Raw genomic sequence first — 20,611 nt, forward strand, 5'->3', positions numbered from 1 at the left:
TTGATGGAAGTTCAACATTTGATGAGATCAAGGCAACTAAGGATAAATAGAAGGAAGATGATGGTTTCACTCAAGTACAAAAATGGAAGAAGAAATCCAAAATGCAAAATTTAAGAGGACAAGCATACAATATTATTTTAAATTATTCATTTTTTACTTTTTATTTAATTGCAGTCAATTTGGTCATAAGGTAGTTAATTATAAAAGGGTTCTAGTAAGAAGGAACAATTTTTTGAGTAGAAAAATTTTGCACCTTTATTTAATGTCAATATTATCTATCACAAGTAGAAAAATTCTAGGCATTTTGAGGGATATTGTATGAGTAATTTTAAATGTCCTCCTAATCCAGATAGAAAATAAAATAGCTCTATAAATTAGAAAAAGAAATAGTGAAGGTTTGGAAAAGGAAACTGGAAGTTAAAATATCATAAAAATTTATGGCTGCCTAGACTAAATTTCATGCCCAGGAGGAGAAGATTTTTTGGAGTTGGAAGTTTTGGGAGTTTGTTAGTAGAATGCCGCAAATATTTTCTTAAGAGATATTTGAGAGATGTGTTGTCATTGATGTCAACATATTTCTTTGTCTGTGTCAATGAAGTAGTAAACTTCAGTGAGTTAGTTTGTTCAATATGGTGAAGACCAAAGTTTGTGATTAAAGGATTTTTAGAGGGATCTCTATAGATGTTTAAATTCAATTTTTAGAGGTCCACATGAATATTTAATTGAGTTATGACTATCTATGTTGTGATTGGTTTTTCACTTGTTCAGTAATGATAGTGTTCAGTATTTTGATCTGCATTGCTCCACATTGTAATATATTGTTCTGTGAATTTGGAGATATGTTTGGATGTTGGTGTGTATCCTCAATTCAAGTGGTTCATGGTTTAGAGGTCCGCAAGTGATTTTTCAAGGTTGACAGTCATTGCAGTTAAAGTTCCCGAGGTTTGGTATGCAGATGCTGGTAATTCTAGTAATTTGTGTTTCTGTGGATGTTGCTATGATAATTCCTGATGCTTGTGGATGTTTCTATGTCATGTTCCTTCTATGTTGATGGTCCATATTGATTATTGAGCTTGTAATTGATGATTTTCCTCAGTATATTGGTGTTCTTCATTTTATTGGCCGGCTTGATTCTTGTAGCATGTTGCAGATGTTTGAGGCGTTATTCTTGGAGGTGTTTCATGTTCGTGGTGATGATTTGCATCCATGATATGTCTTAGTCAATGTTGTTTTAGTCTACATGTGATAATTTGTATCTGATCAATAGCTATATCACTGTAATTATTTTATGTTTGTTGAGATGACTTTGTTGATCTTTCCAAGGACAATGTTATGTATAAATAAATGTAATAATCTTGTGTGAGGTATGAAAGAGAAGATGGATGTGAGCGAATAATGTATTAATATTTCAGGAGCAGAGAGGAAGTGTGAAGGATAAAATTGAAGTTGTTATATGCTTAACTGAAACTGTAACAAGGCATTGAGGATGCTATTTCTCAATTCATGATTTTGAAAGTAATCCATGATTATTTGTAAGGAAGTGAGCCTTCCCTAGGCTGTAGCCCTTTTTATTTTGAGTAGTGAGCTCTAGGAAGTGTGTTTTAATGCATGTGCATTCCCCATTGTAGTACTTCTAATAAAGTATACCTATTTTGTGGGTTCATCCCCACCATGGTTTTTCCCTTAACTGGGTTTCCACATTAAAAATATTGGTGTCATGTGTGTTCATGCATTTTGATGATTTATGCTTTCATATTTAATTATCAGATCTAAGAATAAGTGCAAGTTGTGTAGGTTTTTGCTAACAACTGATTCAACCCCCCCTCTCAGTTTTCTTCTCTATTTCAAAACTATTTTATCAATTGGTATTAGAGTAGGTTCCTCTGAAGAAGGTTGACTACTTGAGGTGATCCAAGATGGCAACTTACAAGAAGGATAGTCTGATATTTGATTGCACTAACTACTCTCTTTGGAAGAATCACATGGAGTGTCACTTGAGATGCATTGGGGAATCTTACTGGACAATTACCAAAGACAAGTATGCTATTCCTGCAAATGGTCCTTCAACTTTGGATGTGATAAAGGAAGTTGAATATAATATTAGGGACAAGGAAGCATTATTGAGTGCTCTAACTGATTCTGATGACAATTGTTATGCAACTGAAGACTAATCATTAGATCTAAAATAACTTGGAAACTTTGTATGAAGGTGATAGTTATGTGAAGATTGCTAGGTTACAGAGCCTTAAAGGGTAAGTATGAGATGTTGAAGATGAGAAAACATAATAATATCACTTCCTTCATGCATAAATTGAATGAACTTGTGTGTAGTATCAGATGTGTTGGTGGAATGTTGGAAGAATCAGAGATTATTGCTAAAGTGCTTAAATCCTTACCTGCATCATACAAAGACAAAGTTGTTGCTATTGAGCAGATCCAGACTATGACTAATGTGACTAGGTACATGTTGATTGGTAAACTTTTAGCCTTTGAATTGAGTGAGTGTGGTGACTTTCTTCCTAAGATAGAATCTACATTCAAGGCCAATATTTTTAAAAAGGGTAAGCAAAGATATGATCATAGAGAAAGTTCTTCAAGGAGGATATCCAAATATCAGAAGGATATGAAGGAAATTTAAGAAGAAGAGTGAGAGCTTGAGGAGCTTGAAGCCCTTATTGCCAAGACATTATCCAAAGGAGCCGATAAGTATGAAGGAAAATTGCCTCTTAAATGTTTTTCTTGCAATAAGATAGGTCATTTGTCTCAAGGTGTTTGGAAAGAGTTCCTAAGACAAGATCTAACAAACATAGATTTCAAAAGAGATGTTATTATGTTGTTGATGAAGGTGTGATAGATGATGAATCTAATAAAGGAGGTTCAAGTGATAATGAATGGGTGTTTATTACTATCAAGGAGGATGATCCAATGCCTACTGATTCTGCTAGCTTCATGAATGTGGAAAGAGCTTTGGTTGCACAAGTTGAAGAGAAAGATTAATGGGTGATTAATAGAAAATTATTTCACCATATGATAGGTGATAAAAATAAGTTTGTGAGTTTGGAAAAGTATGAAGGTGGCATTGTAAGATTTGGTGATGATAAAGATGGTATAACGTGTGGTAGAGGATCCATTTCTCTTGATGCTAAGCACAATATTGATGATGTATTATGTGTAGAAGGTCTAAAGCATAATCTTTTCAGTGTTGGACAGATTGTTGACAGGGGATATGATCTTCAATTCAAGAATGACAAGTGTAGAATCTTGGGTAGTTCTGGAATTGAGATTGCATCAGGTACAAAGACAAAAGGTAATATCTTTCACTTAAATGGTGTTGGTAAAAGTTGTTTGATTGCTCATATTGATGAATATTGATTGTGGCATAGAAGGATGTGTCTTTTGAATTTTGATAACATTATTAAGATAAATTTTACTTAAGCAGTGAGAGATCTTCCTAAGTTGATGAAACCTATACTAACCCTATATACAAGGAATGTCAGTTAGGAAACAAACCAAAATTACTTTTAAGAGTAAGAAGCATTGTTCAAATGGATTCTTGGATCTTGTGCATACTTATTTATGTGGTCCTTCCAGAGTTGAAATTTTGCAGGGGGATAGATATTTCATGTTGCTGATTGATGGTTATTCTAGGATGATGTGGGTTACTTTCTTGAGGAAGAAGTTTGAATCTCTAGATAAGTTCAAGATATTCAAAGCTATGGTTGAGATAGAAACAAGATTGAAGTTTAAGTGTCTGAGATCTAACAAAGGTGGTGAATTCACTTCTGGTGAGTTCAATGCATTTTGTGAAGATCGTGGGGTAAGGAGACAGTTGTTTTCTCCTAGAACTCCTTAGCAGAATGAAGTTGTGGAGAGGAAGAACAAAACCATGCAAGAAGTTGCTAGAACATGATGTTGGAGGGAAAAGGTTTGCATGTCTAGTGGAGAGAATTTGTGACTACTATTGTTTACACTCTTAACCGAGTACATATCAGAGGTGATACCGGTAAGATTCATTATGTACTATGGTTTGGTCATGCTCCTACTATTAAATATTTTAAATTTTTAAAAAGTAAATGTTATATTAAGAGGAATGAAGATCTAGGGAATTTTGATGCTAGATGTGATGAAGGAATATTTCTTGTTTATTATAAGAAAATCAAGGCCTACCGGTGTTATAATAAGAGACTAGGAAAGATAGTTGAGAGTGCAAATGTCAAGGTTGATGAAGGCAAGAAAAGATAGACTAGTTCCTCTAGATATGATTCAAATGATCAAAATGATAGCTCAGATAAAGGGAAGCAACCTCAAACTTAGAACCAAGTGTATATCATTCTATAAGAAGGAACAAGTGCAGTTGTTGAAGAAAGAACACAAGAAGCTGAAGTTCAAGAAAATCCTAAAACTCCTAGGTATTTATGTTGGACATTGCTGCTACTAGGATATATTGTTGTCATTGATGTTAACATATTCATGTTCTAATGATTGCAGATTAGTTTATTCAGATCATGGTTTGGTGTATGGATTATCTATAGTATCGTTATATTCTTTTGTATTGGTTTTGGTGATCCAAAAAACCAAATTGATCATATCATATGATCCAGTTTTGTAGTTTGTTTATTTGATCAGTACTTTGTAGAGTTTAGTATTTCATCCAGTATATTCCAATGTGATTAGATCTTGAGTTGAGGATTTGGGAGATTGTTTGGGATGGTCTTGTGTATCTTTATTTTAGATGGTTTATGATTTGGTTCTTTGCAAGTTATCTTTCTTTGTGATAGTTGCTACTACTTGAGTGTCTTTGAGATTCAAATGTTGATTGATGAGGATTTGATAAGTGGTGTTGGTGCATCTATTGCTGATGATTCTAACATGCTTGCTGGTGTTTCCTAATTGTGTCCTATTTGTCTTAATGTTCCACATTGATTGTTGTACATTTTTTTGGTGATTTTCCTGAACCGGTGATGTTCTTCGTGTTACTCGGTATTCTTGGTGGCTTAGCATGTTGTGGTTGATCTTGGCATGATTATTGGTGGTGATGTGTGTTTGGGAATTTTATTTGGGTCCATGTTATGTCATGAATATCATTATATTGGTCTGGTAATCAATCTTTGTATCGTGTGATGCAATTTTATAATTGTGAGTTGAGGGTTTAGTTGACCTTGTTGTCAAAGTTGATGAATTGTTTAAATAGGTGATATATTCATATATTTTAGGTATTTAGGTTGTGTCTACATTATTAGAGAGTGTTGTATATGCAAACAAGTGATTCATCCCTCAACATTGTGATTGAGCAGAGATTGGTGTTTCAGAGCAGGCATATGAGCTTAACTAGAACTATCATCAAGCATTTGCAGATGTTATTATTGTAGTTCATTTGATTTTGGATTGTTGTCTGAACATTTTGTAAGTCAGTGAGACTTCCTTGTAAGGTAGTGAACCTTACTTGAGGGTTGTAGCCTCTCGGGCTATTATATCTTAAGCTATAAGCTCTAGGCAGTGTGCATTAATGCTAGTGTATTCCCCATTGTAATATTTTAACATTCTACTATAGAGTATTGTATTATTGTGGGTAGGTTACCACCATTGTTTTTCTCTTAATCTGGTTTTCCATGTCAAAATCTTCGTTTTGTGTGTTGTGTTATCAATTTTATTATCTTTATTATTGCTATACTTTAGCATAATTGTATTTGTAATTGAGTTTGTTGATTCGGTAGAAAATTGATTCACCCCACCCCTCTTAGTTTTCTATCATTGTTGTTGCCATCAATTGGTATCAGAGCTAGATCCTCCGAAAGAAGCTTAACCACTTGACGAGATCTAGGATGGCAACTGGAGGTATTATCTTTAAGAAGGAGAGTCTGAGATTTGATGGAAGTAACTATCCTATATGGAAGAATTAGATGGAAGTGCACTTGAGATGCCTTGGAGAAGATTACTGGGAGATTACAAAGAATGGCTATTTCGTTCCTCAGAAAGGACTGGTTCTTTCTAATGAGATAAAAGAAGCTAAAAATAATATTAGAGAAAAGGATGCATTTTTTAGCACCCTGACTTATTACTAAATGACTAATGTGATGGGACTTCAAACTACACATGAGATCTGGGAGAATCTTGAAACCTTGTATGAAGGAGATAAACAAGTAAAAGTTGCTAAGTTGCAGAGTTTGAAAGGGAAGTATGAGATGCTGAAGATGGGAGAAGATGAGAATGTTAATTCCTTTATGGCTAAGGTGAATGAAGTTATCCTAGGTATCAGATGTATTGGTGGAACCCTTGAAGAAGATGAAATTGTTGCTAAGGTGTCAAGATCATTGTCTCCTTCTTACAACCATAAGGTAGTTGCGATTGATGAGATTCAGAGCGTAACTACTGTGACAAGAGATATGTTGGTTGGAAAGATTGTTAAATTTGAATTGAGCGAATTTGGTGAATCACATGCAAAGTCCAAGAAAAAATATAGAGCATCTATATCCAGGAAGTATAAGTATGATCCTGATGAGTGCAGAATATCCAAAATATGAAAGAGAGAGAAGAGAGATGGAAGAGAAACAAATAGAATGGGAAGAGCTTGAAGCAATGATTGCTTGGAGATTGCCTAAGGGAGCTGCTAAGTAGGAGGGAAAATTGCCTTTGAAATATTTCTCTTGAAATAAGATAGGACATCTTACTTCTAGATTCTCGGAAACAATGTCAAAATATGATAGGCAGGATAAATTTGATAAGCATGATAAGAATGATAGTTATGAGAAGCATGAGAAGTATGATAAACCTTACCGAAGAACTATTATTATGCTTCTAATGCAGGTGTAATAAATGATAAATCAAAAGGAGATGAAGTGGTGTTTATTACTATCAAAGAAGATGGACTGATACTTGTGGATTCCATAAGCTGCACTTTTAAGGAGAAACGTTTAGCTGCTAAAGTTGGAGAGAAAGATGAATGGCTAATTGAAAATGGTTGTTCACATCAAATGAACGGTCATAAAAGAAAATTTGTGAGTATGGAAAGGTATTGGCAGAATAGTAAGATTGGGAGATGACAAAGAATGTGTGATCCATGGTAGAGGTTCAATATCCTTTGATGGTAAGCATAATATGTTGGAATTTGCATGAAGATTGCATTGATGATTTGTTATATTGTCATTGATGTCAATTAATAGGTAATGATGTTGTTGTAACCAGTAGAAAGAGCTATTGAAAGGAAATTGTAACTGGTAGGCTAGTTTGTGGAGTGAACTGGTATTACTAAGTATTAGGGAGTTGAACCGGTAAACCCTACTACCTGTTGTTTTGATAAACCCTAACTGATTAAGTTTGGTTATATTGGTTTACAATCTAATGATGAGTGGTAATAATTATGACACGTATGCATATTGTATGAAGAGAGTTTCAAAGTAATTTTGGCACATTGAGATAATGTTTTTTGTCTTGGGGATGAGCAAGTATACTGCATATAATGCAAATCGCGTGATGTGTTACTAATTTTGATGAAGGGGTGATCAAGGAGTGGTCAAGGAGTTCTTGAATGATGTGTAGAGATTGTTATGTAATCCAATGGTCATACTTGAACCAACTTGTTTGTAATCTCTATGAGAATTAGGTTTTTATTGTGTTATCGACCTAGTTGATTTGTTTATAGGGTTGATGAGTTGTTTTAGTTTGAGTGTGTTGGCAAAGTTGAATTGAGTATGTGGTTGTTGAACTAGATGTTGTATCTATAGTTTGAGTAAAGGCAACTAGGAGCATGAAAATAATTTGAACAAGCAAGTGAAGTTGTATTCAAATAGATCAACAAACTCCTGTTGTTTTCAAACAGTTACAGTAGTTAAATCCCCTAACCGAGTAAGCTCTAAAAAGCTTGGTGTTATTAAAATCCTCTAACAAGGTGATCAATTATCTTGGATTCTAAATCCTTTACCAAGGTTACTCCTCATAGGGTATTGCTTCTAACAAGGCATTATAGTCAATCCATTAACCAGGTGGTTCCTAACAGGATCAGTTCTTAATAAGACTTTTTGTAAAAGCTTTAACAAGCTTGGCTCCTAATAGGGGGACTCCAAAAGAGTTCAGATAGTTATCTTGTGAGTCTCATCTCACTATGGTTTTTCCCATTTGGGGTTCCACATCAAAAATATTGTGTCAAGTGGTGAATGTTTTTGTGGTTATGTTTCATTATGGTTGATTTGATTAACTACTTATTCCACTTTTATAAGTCATTATAATCAGTAGCAATATGAAGTTTTACTTATATTAGTAAAAGTATTTGGATGTTTGTAAGTTAAAAGTTGATTACTATTATTTGTTGTAATAGTCAAAAGGTTTATCTTGACAGTTTTTATCTTGACAAAGATATTGTTAGGATTGATGATAGTCCCAAAGATACTGATAGGGCGGGGGGGGGGGGGTTGAATTAGTATCTAACTGTTTAACAAAATTTCTGACCTTATTAAGTATTTTGCATTCCAAAACAGTGTACTGGCAAACAAGAATTAATGCTGTAAATATGAACAATAAAGACAATATAGAAAGCACACCATAACACAAGATTTTTGGTGAGAAAACCTGGTATGGGAAAAACCTCGGTGGGATTTGTGATGGACAATATTCACTCACTGGCCAATGAATGGATATTACTTACAATAAGGTGCCTGCACATGCAAGAAGGCCAACTGCCTAGAGCTCACTGCACAAATACAAAATGGATTATGAGAATCAAATATAATGTACTGCTACAAAAAGTATATTCTATGTCAGGTTCAATATCGGTTTAAGCTCATACAATAACCATAAACCCTTCTACAAAATCTGCCTTAATATTTGCTCTACATATCCATCATATCTATCCTCTAGCATATATGTCAAAATGATCTACAAGATCTCATACTTATATATGAGTCTTATTACAATATGCCATGTCGGCTTACAAAAAGATATTACAATTAAATAAAAAATAAAATAATCAAAATCTTGTCGGCTAGAGTGTCGGTAAACATTATTGTCATTGCCGGTGAAGTGTCTGCCGATGTAGAGTCTATTGATGTCGGTGCCATAAGATTGCAAGGTTTACATCAATGACAATACCTTCAATCACCTTCAACTACCATTAGAGTCTGCAATACCAACAATCTCCCCCTTTGGCATTGATGGCAACACTCATGAGAAAAATCCAAAATCTATCCCAAAAATGAAGTCCAAAAATCTTACCAAAAATGTGTGCTCCCCCTGAGCAGATGATCTCCTCTGACAATGATTTTTCTCTATACTACTACTCCTCCTTTGACATCAATGACAAAGGTTGTCAAAATTGTCAAATGAGTGCAGTTTTCAGCTAGAACCTTGTAACCGGTTGGTTACAATTTGGAATAAGTCTGCTAAAACCATGTTCAAACTCTCAGTAAACCTATTGCTATCCTTCAAAGTTGCCTCTGTTCTATGAATAGTACTAGTGAGGTGATGCATTTTCTCTTCCGGTGTCTTTTGTCCTTGAATAAGTGCCTCAGAGATCTCTTTCCTTATAGAGATGAGGTTATCCAACTTTGGACTAAGTCTGCATTTAAGCTCTTTTGTTTTGCCCTTTATTCTTTCCTTTTCTTTTTCTAACTTCTCCAATTTCTCCTCAAATCCAACAATTTCTTTCTCAATAACTGATATTGGTTCAGATGAACCAATGATATTATTAGCTATGTCATCAATTTCCTTTTGCACTTTGCTGATTTCCTTATCAATATCCACTATCAAAAAAATTCTTTTACAAGTATCTTTGTATAGTTCCTTGAACTCCATTATTGTTGTTCTCAGTGCTGGTAAAAGAGTATCAATATGTTCCGTGCACTTCTTTATTGTTTCTTCAAAGAATTTCTCTTTTTCCCTGTCCATTTTCTTCTTAAATGTTTCTTCATTTATTTGATCTACAGTCAGTATATTGTCGGTGATAAATTTAGACAATGTGTCTAACTGACTCAAAGAGTCCTTATTAGCTACATTGCATTTGGTTGCAATCAATTTAAGAATGGGTATAGTATCATCTATAGCCTTATAGGCCAATGCATTCCAATTTGTAATTTTCTTAATAGAATCTAAGAGTACTTAAGTCACATTTGTGGGTTTGAACTCTATCATAGAAGTACCAAATATCTACCCAACTACCTTCACAATCTCCATGCTAGTGTGAGTAACTACTTTTCTTGTCTCGACCTTTGGTGGTTCAGTTTGTGTTTGCATTTCTACTAGCAAAGGTTTAGGTTTCTAAGTAGTTGCTGGTGGCACTGTCTCTGTGTGTACCAAAAGATCAACCTATTTCTCTACTTGTATCTCTTCCTATTTCATAGTGTTATCCATTGTTGGTTTCTCTAATGGTTTCTCTACACTGTCCACTTCCAGTGACTCAGTTGGTTTCTCTTTATTCTTCATTGTCGGTATCTCTATCTCTATTGGTTTCTCAATGTTTGTATCAACAATATCAGTAACCATGCCACTAACCAAGGGATCAACTGTATGCTCAATTTGTTCAGCCAGAATCCCAATCTCAATATGTTCTCCCTATGATCTAATCTCAATATTATCAGCCCGTTGCTCCGTAGAAACATTATTTTTCTTTTCCTCAGTGTTCTCCTTATCAACTATAATATTTATCACCTGAGTGTCTATGTTCATAGTATACAAAATTTTAGACTCAGGATTTGTGTCCTCATGTGGTGTTTCCACATTCTCAGTAGCCGATGAATCATATGTCTGTACCGGTGGAGTAATAGAAGGTGGTGGTAGATTATCAGTCACTTTTATATTAGGTAGTCCACCTACCTTGCCTTTTCCCTTCTCTCGATCCTTTTGGTAAACCTTGAATGTTTTTGGTCTTTTAAGTTCTTCTTGTTTCTCTTTCTCAACAAAGAAAATGTCCCATTTATCAACTCTTTCTTCTAAGATTTCATTTACCCTGTCGGCCATTAGACTTACATGTCGGTGTCCACTTAAAAAGACTGTTATGTTTGCTTCACTGATCAACTCATCAATTTAGATTTTACAGGATGTACAACAAGTAGTTTCTCAATCTTTATTTTGTTATCAAGTTCCATAATAGCTAACCTTTTAGCATTTAACTGCCTATATAAATCACTAGGCAAATCATCTACAACCTCTATTAATACTTTCTTATAAATATCAAGATGTAGGATAATACTATTCTCTATAATTTCTTTTTCCTTATTTGTAAATGTATCATACAATTTGGTTACATTGGATAAGTTTCCATCATCTATTATCTCATTTAGTAGGTTGTCAAGTGGTGGAATAACGTGCTTTTTCTTTTTCTTTCTAGGTGTTAGCTTCTTAGCTGGTGGCCTCACTGCTTATTGTTTCTTCCTTGCCTTCTTTCGTGTAGGACAGTGTATTGGTGAAGGTTTTCTCTTCCTATCTACTCTTTTGAACTTTGCAGGGCTTTCACTTTCTGATGAAGTACCAACCAGTGAGAGATGAGCCTCCGGTTGTAAACCTTCCAAATCACTTTCCTTGATACCAGTGATATTCATTATGTTTTCCTTTATTTCTTTCACCTGTTTGGTTTCACTTCTGATATATTTTTCTCTTTTCTTCCTATGTTTTAGTGTGTGCACACCACTCTCTATTATCTGAGCAGTACCAAAGACTTTTTCTTCCAGTTATCTAGGGGCTTCAAGTAGGGTTTTGGCATATGTTTTAATTATGTTCACATCAGCCTCATATCCCATCTTTGTTACCCAAATAGTTCTAGGATGAACTGCTTCCATCCATATCTCATCCTTCTTAATTACAAAACAAATTTCCTTCTCATACTTGTCTACAATGCTTTGTGGTAATCTTTCCCTTGTTTTAATTTTTGCTTTAAATGCTTGGAAATACTTTGTGATATTGTTGTCCTTGTCTGTACCCATGCTAGTGAAGATATCTAGGAGTTGTTTTCCTAGCAGTATGTCATAACCAAAGTCTTTCTTGCCAATACTGGGAACCTCTTTTGTAAGATATAGCATTAAACATAGAAGAAGATTTCCAAATCGGAAAGTACCTTTCTTGTCTCCTTTTATTTTCTTCAGATTATCAATCAATTCATATTTCAACCACTCACATACATCTATCATCACAATTAACATTTTTATACATTTTCATGATTTCCTCTAAACCTAATTCCTCAATGTGGTAATGAATATATATTCTAGGCTCTTCTGCATATGCAACACGTTTAGGGATTTTTGAAAAAGCACCTAAGGTACCATCCTATTTCGCTACCTCACGGATAATCTTGAAAATTGGCCTAGGGCGTTTAACTACCTCTATAACAATAGAGTTTGTCATGAATTCTAGAGCTGAGGAGGAAGCCATTGATATATACCTTAATCTTCCTGATAGGTTTGAATGCTTGAAAGAACTTGCTTCACTTCTCGCTAAGGATGCCTTTGCTTGGGTTTTTGGTCTCTTTGAAAATTTGAATGCTCGGTGAATGAAAAAGAGGAAAAAACACTGATTTATAATGTCTTTTCCTTCAACAACCACAATAAATGCCTACTAGTTAAGTGAAACTTAACACATCTATCAGTAAAGAAGAAGTTCATCTTCTTACCATCAACTGAGGGTACACTTGCATGATTTTCAACTTGTTGCCATACCCCTAAAAGCTTTCTTTTCAGTTGGATGAAGAATGTCCTGCCAGTGGAGTAATAATCTATTCTACCGGTGAAGGAATAGTCTCATCAACATTCTGATCTCTCTTTCTAATCCACTATTTTGAAAATTATTGTTTTACCTCATCTACCTTCTCTTTACCTTTCAAACTGGGTCCTTTGTTATTTGCCGGTGATGCCTTACTTCTACAAAATTTTGCAATATGTCCAATCTTGTTACAACCATAACAAGTCACATTTTTCTTTTGAATAGCCTTTCCATATCCTATGTCAGTATGTGTTTTGCATTGATTAGATAAGTGCCCAAATCTTCCACAAACATAACATCTTACATTGATTCTGAAATTTTCTGAATTATGACCAATTTTGTTGCATTTGGAACATTGACCAGTGGGTGCATTAATGTTCTAATCATTTCTAGATATACATTGATTTTCTTTATGACCATAATTGTTATAGTTAAAGCATTTCGCATTAAATTTGTAAGCATTAGGTTGTCTTACCGGTTTACTATGATCATGATTGTTTGTATTACCGAAGCTTTCACCAACTTCAAATCCAAGTCCATTAGTGTCTCCATTAGGTTTCTGACTTTTCAGCATATTATCAAGTTCTTATGAACTTTTCTTGAATTTCTCTTTGTGCTGATTTGCAGTAGCCAACTCATTTTCCAAGATTCCCTTGTGTCTCATAAGTTCAGTTTTGTCATTTTGTATGTGCATCAAATATGTCTTCAACATGTCATTTCCATTTCCAACATCATTAAGTCTCCTATTCAAGTCATCTTCATTTTTCTTTCTTTCCTCAATGTCTTTACAAAACCTCATAGTCATATCTTGCATCTCATTCCTCATAGCACTGTTTTCTTCCCTCAATTTGTTCACAAGGTCATTAAGAGTTTCCTTTTCATCATCATCACTCTGCATCTTTTCATGAGGTTCACTTCTTTTGTTTCAAGCAATAGTGATATTTTCCTGAAGTACTTGAATGAATTCCTGTGCAGTCCTGAGATCATCTTCAAGTTTTATATTCTTCAACTTTTCTACATCAAAGTCTAGAAGAGTTGTTTCCAATTGATTTCTCAAGTTTTCCATCTGTACCGATGTTAGAATCTTCCTCAAGTTGTTAGGATTTTGAAAATAGAGGACCACAATCTGATACCAATTGTTAAGATTGATGATAGTCCTAAAGATACTGAGAGGGGGGGGGGGGGTGAATCAGTATCTAACCAGTTAACAAAATTTCTAACCTTATTAAGTATTTTGCATTCCAAAAAATTGTACCAGTAAACAAGAATTAATGCAGTAAATATGAACAATAAAGATAACATAAAAAAGCACACCATAACTCAAGATTTTTGGTGAGGAAACCAGGTGTGGGAAAAACCTCGGTGGGATTTGTGACCCACAATATTCACTCACTAGCCAATGAATGGATATTAATTACAATAAGGTGCTTGCACATGCAGGAAGGCCAACTGCCTAGAGCTCACTGCTAAAATACAAAATGGAAGTCTCACTGACTTACAAAATGGATTATGAGGATCCAATATAATGTACTACTACAAAAAGAATCTGCTATGCTAGGTTCAATACCGGTTTAAGCTCATAGAATAACCATAAACCCTTCTACAAAATCTGCCTTAATATTCATTCTACATATCCATCATATCTATCCTCTAGCATATATGTCAAAATGATCTACAAGATCTCATACTTGTATATGAGTCTTATTACAATATGCCATGTCTTCTTACAAAAAGATATTACAATTAAATACAAAATACAATAATGAAAATCTTGTTGGCTAGAGTGTCGATAAACATTATTGTCACTCTCAGTGAAGTGTCTGGCAGTGTAGAGTCTGTCGGTGCCTGTTCCTGTCGGTGCCATAAGATTGCAAGGTTGCCATCAATGAAACTATCTTCAATCACCTTCAACTACCATTAGAGTGTGCAATTCCAACAGATATTACATTGATAGTTCTAAGTTTACTTTGAGAGATTTATTATGAGATTGGTGAAGTTTTATCAGTTTTTCTATCTGCTTATTTACCCCCCCCCCCCTCTTAGTAGTTGATGGGATCCTTTTTCTTTCATCATACCATCAATTAGTATCAAAGCTTCTTAGGTCCTCTAAGGTATAAGCCAGACAACTTGAGGTAAAGATCTTGTAGATCATGATGAAGAAGGAAGGTCCAAAGTTTAATAGAGAGAACTATAGGATATGGAGTGACACAATGAAAATTTATATCAAGAGTCTTGGAAATCAATACTAGGAACATGTTAATACTCAATATGTTGCACCTACTGGGATTATGACTGATGATCAGAAGAAAGAGAAATAAGAAAATAATCAAGCACTAGAGGCTATTATCAGTTCTATATCTGATGCCGAATATGTTGATGTTCATAGTTTGAAGACTGTGCCTGAGGTATGGAAGAAACTTGAAGAGATTTATAGTGATGATGAATATGTGAAGATTTCCAAGGAAGAGAGTCTAAGAGGGAAGTTTGGTGACATGCGGATGGCTGAAGGTGAGAATATCCAATAGTATGGTTAGAGGATAAAAGAGATAGTTGGTGAGATTAAGAGTGTTGGTGGTAAAATGGATGGTACCACACTAGTTAGTAAGGTATTGAGAACCCTTCTACCAGTCTATGCTATCCGAGTTGTAGCCATTCGGGAGTTGAAATCAATTGACAAAACTAAGGTAACCCTTGACTCCATTATTGGTAAGCTTACTGCTTTTGAATTAAATGGTTATGATGGTAGTATTCAGAAATTTGAATCAACATTTAGATATTCTATTTCTAACCCATCTATGAGAAAAAAGTAGAGATGTCAGTCATAGTTATGAATCCAATAGAGAATTTGATGATGAAGACAGTTTAGTTGATCTTGAAGCTTTGTTGGCCAAACGGTTGCCCAGAGGTACTGACAAATATAGAGGTAAATTACCTTTGAAATGTTTTGCATGCAACAAGATTGGACACATAGCTGCTAACTGTCCCAATGGTGATAATGAGAACAAGTGAGACAAGTTTAAGAAGTACAAGGGAAAAGGAAAGAGAGATTGTCTTATTAGAGTTGATGGTAGTATCATTGATGATGAATCTAATGGCGATGCTAATGAAGACATTGTGTTCATAGCTATTAAAGAAGAAACATCTAATTAGAAATATTTAGTTTCATGAATGGATAATTATAATGATTGGATCATTGATAGTGGTTGTTCACATCACATGACCAGTGAACAGAGAAAAATTCTTTCTTTGAAGGAATTTGGTGGCGGAGTTGTAAGATCTGGTAATGACTCACTCTGCATGGTTAAAGGTAAGGGAACTATTTCTCTTAATGGAAAGAGGAGTGTAGATGATATCTACTAGGTTGAAGGTCTTAAGAATAATCTATTGAGTGTTTCCCAACTCAATGACAAAGGATATCCATTGTAGTTTAAAAATGGCATGTGCAAAATCTATGGGAGCAAAGGTGAATTGTTTCCAACTGGCAAGCAGACTAAAGGTAACCTGTTTCACTGAATCCTAAAGTCAGCACTAAAGTAGATGAAAGTTGGCTTTGGTATAGGATATTTTATCATTTGAATTTTGATAACACTGTTAAAGTGAGTAAGTCAAAGAAAGTGAGAGGTTTGCCTCAATTGGACAAACCGGTCAATTCTCTTTGTAAGGAATGTCAGTTGGGAAAGATGACATCCTTAACTTTTAAGAGCAAGTCTTTTTAAGCAGAGCATTTGTTAGATTTGGTTCATACAAACCTATAAAGACCAATAAGGACTAAAAGTATTCAAGGTGATAGATATTTCATGATCTGCACTGATGTGGGTCAAATTCTTAAAGGATAAAACAAAGGCATTTGGTAAGTTCAAGGCATTCAAGGCCTTAGCTAAAAAGGAGAGTGGAAAGAAGATAAAATGTCTGAGGATAGATCAAGGCGGAGAAATCACTTATGAGGAATTCACTAGATATTGTGAAGAGAATGGTGTCAAATGGAACCTTTCTACATCGAGGACACCACAACAGAATGGTATTGTAGAGAGAAACAATTAGTCAGTTGTTGAAGCTGCCAGGATGATGTTGATACAAGGAGGTGTAGCAAAAATGTTTTAGCGAGAAGCTGTCAGCACAACTGTCTACACAATGAACAGGATTTTGGTAAAAAGAGGTAAGGACAAGACTCCTTATGAATACTGGTATGGTAGATCACCTAATGTTGGTTATTTCAAGATATTTGGTAGGAAATGTTTTATTAAGAGAGGTGACTATATTAGAAAATTTGAGGCTAAAAGTGATGACGGTATATTTCTTGGTTATTCCACCAAGAGTAAGGCCTACAAATGTTTTAATAACTGAACATAGAGAATCATAGAGAGTGTTGATGTTCGAGTTGATGAGTATCCTGAAGTCTTAGGGGAAACCAATGTGGAGAAAAAGGATGAAGATCCTTGCATTTTGTTTTTGGAACTAGAACCTATGAAACCTAAAACCGGTAAAGAGAATATTGATGTACCAATTCAATTGGAACATGTAGATTCAGAAGAAGATGGTGATAATGCAGATGAACCTAAAGATAATGATCATGCTATTTCGAGGTATGTGAGACTCAATCACAATCCTGAATAGATTATTGGAGATAAGGATGTTGGAGTGCTAACCAGAAGAAGAATCAGAGAGAATTCTTGCATGATCTCCACTATTGAGCCTAGAACTGTTAAAGAAGCATTTGGTGATGATCATTGGGTTAAAGCTATGGAGGAGGAGCTTGAAATAATTGAGAAGAACAACACATGGACTCTAGTACCCTGACCGGTAAATAAGAATGTGATAGGCACTAAGTGGATTTTTAGGAACAAATTGAATGAAGATGGTGTTGTAGTTCACAACAAAGCTAGATTGGTTTGCAAAGGTTATGCACAAGAAGAAGGAGAAGATTATGGTGAGACTTTTACACTAGTGGCCAGACTGGAAGGTGCCAGAACTTTAGTGTCTTTTGCAGCTCATAAAGGATTCAAAGTATATCAGATGGATGTGAAATTTGCATTTTTGAATGGAATACTAGAAGAAGAAGTATACATTGAGTAGCCTAATGTTTATGCTTTAACTGACAAGAAGGACATGGTATGTAAGTTGCACAAGGAACTATATGGTTTAAAGCAAGCACTGAGAGCATGGTATGAAAGGCTTTATTCACACCTGATGAAGATAGGATTTCAGAAAACCAGTGAAGATAACAACATATATCTCAAATCTGAAGGAGATAAAATACTAGTTAGTGAAGTGTTTGTAGGTGATATCGTATTTGGAGGAAATGATGACATAAGCAATGACTTTGCAAATGAAATGAAAAGTGAGTTTGAAATGTCTCTAGTGGGAGATATAAAAAATTTCATAGGTTTACAAATATAGCAAATGAAGAGTGGTATTTTCATCACATAGTCTAAGTATGTGAAGGAGGTATTAAAGACATTTGGTATGAATGACTGTAAACCAGTTGGGACACCAATGGTTACAGGTTGTAAGTTATCTAAGGAAGATGAGGCCACATCTTTTGATGAGAAAGAGTACAGGTCAATGATTGAAAAATTGCACTATGTTGTTCACAGGAGAGCGGATATAGCTCATGCAGTTGGTCTAGTTGCAAGATTTTAGAAGAGTCCAAAGGAAACACATTTGATAGCAACCAAGAGAATTTTTAGATATTTGAAATGTACTATTGATTATGGATTATGGTATCCATATGAAGGAAACTTTGATTTGAAGGTGTACACAGATGCAGATTGGGCAGGTAATGTTGATGACCGATAAAGCACAACCGGGGGAGTATTCTTTCTAGGAGGAAGACTTGTTTCATGAAGTAGCAAGAAATAGAGTTGTATTTAACAGTCTACTATTGAAGCTGAGTATGTTGCAGCTTATATGAATTTTACCCAGGATATCTGGATGAGGCACATTTTGGAAGGTTTTAAGATGAAGTTTACAGAACCTATAAAGATATTATGTGACAATACCAATACCATAAATATTTCAAATAACCTTGTCTTGTACGTGCAAACCAATAGCAATATGAAGTTTTACTTATAATATTGATGTTGTCTTGTATGTTGAAGGTTTGAAGAACAATATTTTAAGTGTTTGACATATGGTTGATAAAGGTTGTAATTTACAATTGAAGAATGGTAAATGCAAGATCCTAAATGCCTCTGATATAGAGATTGCATCTGGAACTAAGACTGAAGGTAATATCTTTCATTTGAATATTGGTGAGAAAAGTTTATTGATTGCTCAGATTGATGAGAGTTGGCTTTTGCATAGGAGAATGTGTCATGTTAATATTGATTAAATGATTAAGATCAATTCTACACAAGATGTTAGAGATTTGCCTAAAATTGTTAAGCCTACTAATTTGATATGTAAAGAATGTCAAATGGGTAAGCAAACAAGGATTTTCTTCAAGAACAAGAAGTATACATTTGATGTATTGCTAGATCTTGTGCATACGTCACCTATGTGGACCTACAAACATTAGAAGTGTGTAGGGTGACAAATATTTTGTGTTCTTAATTGATGATTATTCTAGGATGATATGGGTTGTGTTTTTGAAAGAAAAATCAAAACCATTAGACAAATTCAAGACATTCAAAGAAAAGGTTGAAACTGAGACATGAAAGAAAGTGAAATTTCTGAGATCTGACATAGGAGGATAATTTGGTTTCGATGAGTTTGATTCATTCTGTGAGAAGCATGGGATTAGAAGACAGTTATCTGCTCCTAGAACCCCACATTAGAATGGAGTTTTTGAAAGAAAGAACAGGACTGTCTTGGATGTTGCAAGGACTATGTTGATTGATAAAAGGTGATATCGGTAAGACTCCTTATGAGCTATGGTTTGGTCATGTTCCTACTATGAGATATTTCAGAATTTTTGGTAGCAAGTTTTATATCAAGAGAGATGATGATATAGGAAAGTTTTATGCAAGAAGTGATGATGATATAGGAAAGTTTTATGCAAGAAGTGATGAAGGAATTTTCTTGGGATATTCAACAAAGAGAAAAGCATATCGATGCGACAATAAGAGATTGAGAAAGATAGTGGAAAGTACAAATATGAAGGTTGATGAGAACTATGGAAAAGAGATTAGAGCATGCAGATATGATGATGGTCAACATGTTGTTATAATGCCTATTTAGATTGAAGAATTCAAGCAAAATGATCCGATAGAGATAGTTAATCCAGATTTTGTTGCTTGCAAAGATTAAAATTGGATAAGGGATATCTAATAAGAATTAGATCAGATTGAAAAGAGTAACACATGGGAGTTTGTTCCTAGACCTCAAGATAAGAATGTGATTGGTAGTAAATGGGTATTTAGGAACAAATTGAATGATGTCAGTGACGTTGTCAACAATAAAGCAAGATTGGTGTGCAAATGATACTCACAAAAAGAAGGTATTGATTATGAGGAGACTTTTGCTCTGGTAACCAAACTTGAAGCTGTTAGACTATTAATTGCACAAGGTATATCAAATGGATGTTGAGTTAGCCTTTCTGAATGGTGATCTTGAGGAAGAAGTCTACATTGAACACCTTGATGGATTTTCACTATCAAATGATGGAGACATGGTATGCAAATTGAAGAAAGCTCTTTATTGATTGAAACAAGCCCCTAGAGTCTGGTATGATAGACTAAATAAGTATTTGTTGGAATTAGTATTTAATAAAGGTACCACAAATAGTAATCTGTACTTTAAGATTGAAAATGATAACATCTTAATTGTTGAAGTCTTTGTTGATGATATTATCTTTGGAGGAGATGATGACATGAGTATGAAGTTTGTCAATGATATGCTCAAGAATTTGAGATGTCTATGATAGTAGAGATGAAATTTTTCTTAGGTTTGCAGATTTCACAGACTGGAAAAGGTATTTTTATATCTCAAACTA

This window comes from Cryptomeria japonica, chromosome 4, assembly GCF_030272615.1.
Source record: "Cryptomeria japonica chromosome 4, Sugi_1.0, whole genome shotgun sequence".
Taxonomy (NCBI): Eukaryota; Viridiplantae; Streptophyta; class Pinopsida; order Cupressales; family Cupressaceae; genus Cryptomeria; species Cryptomeria japonica.